Source organism: Chrysochloris asiatica, unplaced genomic scaffold, assembly GCF_000296735.1.
Source record: "Chrysochloris asiatica unplaced genomic scaffold, ChrAsi1.0 scaffold00443, whole genome shotgun sequence".
Lineage (NCBI taxonomy): Eukaryota > Metazoa > Chordata > Mammalia > Afrosoricida > Chrysochloridae > Chrysochloris > Chrysochloris asiatica.
The window spans coordinates 1,347,068-1,352,207 of NW_006408961.1; positions in this window are offsets into that span (position 1 = coordinate 1,347,068).

Below are 5,140 nucleotides of genomic sequence, written 5' to 3' on the forward strand. Positions count from 1 at the left end.
TAATACCACTATTATTCAAACTTACACACCAACAAATAAAGCCTGTGATGAGGAATTGAAGAATCCTACCAACTCCTTCAGTATGAAATTGATCAGAAATGCAATGTAAAGATAATTGCTAGTAATTGGAAGGCAAAGACTGGAAACAAAGAGGAAGGACCAGTACTTGGAAAATATGACCTTGGTACAGAAATGGTGTTGGAAATCGCATGATAGAATTTTGTAAACTAATGTTTTTTTTTTTTTTTGCAAATACCTTTCTTAATCAACAGAAAAGACAACTGAAACCATGGAACTCATCAGATATATAGAAATCAAACTGACTACATCTATGGGAAGAGATAGTGGAAAAACTCCATATCATAAGTGAAAACAAAGCCAGAGACAAATTGTCAAAGAGATGATTAATTCCTCATATCCAAGATCAGGTTGAAGATTAAGACAAGTCCACCAGAGTCAAACTTTGACCTTTAATATATCCCACATGAATTTAAAGATCATCTCAAGGAAAAATGTGATGCATTAGACACTACTGACTGAAGACAAGAGGAGTTATGAGATGACATAAAGAATATATACATACAGGAAGAAAACCAAACTTCGTTAGAAGAAAAAAAAGAAGGCAAATACCAAAATAGATGTCAGAAGTGACTTTGGAACTTGTTCTCCAGTATAGAAATGCTAAGGCAAGTGGGAGAAATGAGAAAGTAAAAGAGACGAACAAAAAATATCAAAGGGCAGCTGGAGCAAAAAAAGTCAAGTATAATAATGTATTATACAGAGATCTGGAGTTAGAATACCAAAAGGAAAGACCACATTCAGCATTCCACATTCAGAAAGAACTGAGGAAAAACCTCAAGCCTCAACTTGAAATAATGAAGGATTGATTCTTTAGGTAAAATATTGAATGATGCAGAAAGCATTAAAGAAAGATGGAAGAGATACACAGAGTCACTGCACCAAAAATAAATTGTTAATATTAAACTCTTTTAAGAGATAGTATATGGTCAACAGCCAATAATAATGAAAGAAGATATACAAACTGCACTGAAGACATTAGCAAAGAACAAGGATTCAGGAATTGATACAATACAAGTAAAAATCTTTCAACAAACTGATGAAGCTCTGGAGGCACTCACTCACCTATGCCAAGAAATTTGGAAGAGAGCTACTTGGCCAATTGATTGGAAGAGATCCATATTTGTGCTGATTCCAAAGAAAGATGACCCAAAGGAATGCAAAAATCACGAGACAGTATCATTAACATCACATGCAAATAAAATTTTTCTAAAGATATTTCAAACACTGCTACAATGACACAGTGACAGGGAACTGACAGAGGTACCAGCTGTGTCCAGATGACAGCTAGGAATTTGGAATATTGTTGCTCATGTCAGATGGCTTTTGGCTGAAAGTAGAAAATACAAGAAATATGTTTACCTGTGCTTTACTGACTATGCAAAGGATTTTACTGTGTGGACTATGACAAATTATAGATAACATTGTTAATAAAAGTTATTCTAGAACACTTAATTATGCTCACAAGGAATCTGTACATAGACCAAGAGGCAGTTATGGAGACAGAACAAGGGACAGTGAATGGTTTAAAATCAGGAAAGGTATGCTATACTAGGTCTGTATCATTTCATCACACTTATTTAATCTGTATGCTGAGAAAATTCTCTGAGAAACTGGAGTTAGGTAAAGAAGAATGTAGCATCAAGAGTGGGGGAAGACATATTAACAACCTGTGATGTGCAAATGACACTATCTTGCTTGTTGAAAGTGAAGAGAACTTAAAGTACTTCCTGATAATATCAAAGACCAGAGCCTTCAATATGATTTGTACCTCAGTTAAAGAAATGAAACATCATCACAACTGAACCAACAAATAACATTATGATAAGTTGAGAAAAGTTTGAAGTTATCAAAGACCTCATTATGCTTGGATCTCCTATCAACAATCAAGGATATAGCAGTAAAGAAATCAAAAGACATATTACATTAGGCAATTCTGCTGTACAAGACCTCTTTAAAGTGTGTAATAGTAAAGATATCAGTTTGAGGATTAAGTTGTGCCTAATTACGAATCGGGCTGTGAACCACAAGGTCAGCAGTTCGAAACTACCAGCTGTTCTGAGGGAGAAAGATGAGGCTTTCTGCTCCCGTAAAGATTTACAACCTCGGAAACCTTTTACAGGGTCGCTATGAGTCGGAACCAACTCCACAGCACATAACAACAACAACAACAACCCAAGCCATGGTATTTTCAATAGCTTCATATATATGCCTGTGAAAGTTGGACAAAGAATAAGGAAAACCATAGAAGAATTGATGAATTTGAATTATGGTGTTGGATAAGAATATTAAAAGTACCATGGACTGCTAGAAAAACAAACCAATCTGTGCTGGAAGAAGTACAGTCAGAATGCTTCTTAGAAGCATGTTGTTAGCAGGGACCAGTTCCTGAACAAGGACATTGGGCTTGATAAATTGGATAGCCACTGGAAAAGAAGAAGACTCCCAATGAAATGGATTAACAACCGTAGCAACAGCAATGGTCTCAAATATAAAAAATGTTAGGATAATAAAGGACTGGGCAGTGTTTTGTTCCTTTGTGTATAAGGCTGCTATGAGTAAAAACCAACTTGATGGAAACAAAGTTCAACATGTTTGTTAAATTCAGAATTTTAAAGCCATTACTTTTATTACCCCTCACCTTAGTTGAACAAGAATTTTGATACATGTCACATCTTTTATGTCTTGTGAAGGTATAACAGGTAGGGGCAATGCTGAGTCATATAGTATTGTAGTAATTTTATTTTATTTTATTTATTTATTTATTTATTTTTACTTAACCTCTCATCTCATGTTGCTAAAAGAGACAGTCACTAAAACATAAAAAATAAAAAAAGGTAGACCCTCAAGGACATTGACTGACTACAACACTGAGTTCGAATATAGCAAATATTGTGAGGATGGCAGAGGACCAAACAGTAGTTATTCCATTATACATATGGTTGCTCTAAATCTGAAATGAGTCAGTGCACCTAAAAACAATATGTGTATTTTCTTTAAACAACTGTTATTTAGGAATCCTCTTTTTTGCAAGTAGGGTCCAATCTTTAGCCAATAAAGGAGTATTATATATAGCTATTCTTATACATTTAGTAAGGAGTTCCTGGTTGATATAAACAATTAACATATTAGACTGATAACATAAAGGTTAGAGGTTTGAGTCCACCAATAGATACCATGAAAGAAAAGTCTGGCAATTAACTTCCATAGTTAGACATTGGAAAACCTATAGGACAGGGTTTTACTCTTAACACTGCACCATAATGCATTGGACCAAAAGGTTTGAACTGCAAGGTCAGTGTTTGAACTGCAATGTCAGTGACTCAAACCAGCAGCTCCTCAGGAACCTTAGACAGGGTCACTATGAATTGGTACTGTATTGGTAACACTTAACAATTGTTGTTGTTGTTAAGTGCCGTCGAGTCGGTTCCGACCCATAGCGACCCTGTACAGGGTTTCCGAACACTTAACAATAGCAGGCATATTTAGTTCCAACTTTCTGAAGAAACACCATACCCTTTTTCAGAGTTGTTGAACCATTTTATAATTCCTCCAGTAATGTTTGAGATTCACAGTCTTTCCATACCCTAACTAGCATTTGTTGTTTTCTGTTTTTATTCAAACTTCACTGTTAATACTTCTGTGAACTGATATCTCATTGTTTTTATTTGGATATTTCTAATGGCTAATGCAATCCATACTGAAGTAAATATTTTAAATCTTCTTCAATTTCATCAAGCAAGGTTGTATCATCTGCCCATCGTAGGTAGCTAATGAGTCTTCCTCCAATCTGATGCCACATTTTTCTTCAAATAACCCAGCTTCTCAGATTATTTGCTCAGCATACAGGTTGAATATGGCAAAAGAATACAACCCTGTCACATACCTTTCTTAATTTTAAAACATTCAGTGTTCCTATGTTCTGTTCAAATAACTGCCTCTTGGTTCATGCACAGATTCCTGATTAGCATAATTAAATGTTCTGGAATACTCATTCTTAGCAGTGTTGTTCATAGCTTGCCATGATCCACACAGTCGAAAGCCTTTGCGTAGTCAATAAAACACAGGCAAACATCTTTCTGATAGTCTCTGCTTTCAGCCAAGATCCATCAGACATAAGCAATGATATCCCTCATTTCATGACCTCTTCTGAATCCAGCTTGTACCTTTGGACGTTCTCTGTCAATGTATGCTTTTAGTTATTTCTGTATTACTTTTAATAAAACTTTATTCGCATGGGATATCAAAGATATTGTCCGAAGATTTCTGCATTCCGTTGGGTCACCTCTCGTTGTTATGGATTGCGTTCAGTATGTATTGCAATTCAATGTAAAGAAAACAAATATCCTCACCACTGGACCAATAAACAACATTCTTATCAATGGAGAAAAGGTTGAAGTTGTCAATGACTTCATTCTTCTTGGATCAACTACGAAAACTCATGGAAACAGAAGTCAAGAAATCAAATGACGTATGGCATTAGGCAAATCTGCTGCACAAGAAGTTTTTAAAGTGTTGAAGAACAAAGATGTCATCTTGAAGACTAAGGTGTGCCTGACCCAAGCCATGGTATTGTCAATAACCTCATATGCATAAAAAGCTGGACAGTGAATAAGGAAGACCATAGAAGAATTGATGCTTTTGAGTTATGGTGTTGGAGGAGAATATTGAAAATGCTATGGCTGCCAAAAGAACCAACAGATCTGTGTTGCAAGAAGTGTAGCCAGAGTGCTCCTTGGAGGCCAAGATGGCCAAACTGTGTCTCTCATACTTGGGACATATTGTCAGGAGGGACCAATCTCTGAAGAAGGATGTCATGTTTGGTAGGGAGGAGGGTCAGAAAGATCCCCAGTGAGATGGATTCGCAAAGTGGCAGCATCAATGGGCTCAAGCATGGCAACAATTGTGAGGTTGATCTGCTGTGCATAAGGTTGTTATGAGTCAGAACCGACTTGATGGCAACTATAAACAACAACAATGGCTAATGATCATGAACACTTCTTCATATGTTATTTTGCTCTCCAAGAGTCTTCTTTGATGAAGTGTTTGTTTATGCCCTCTG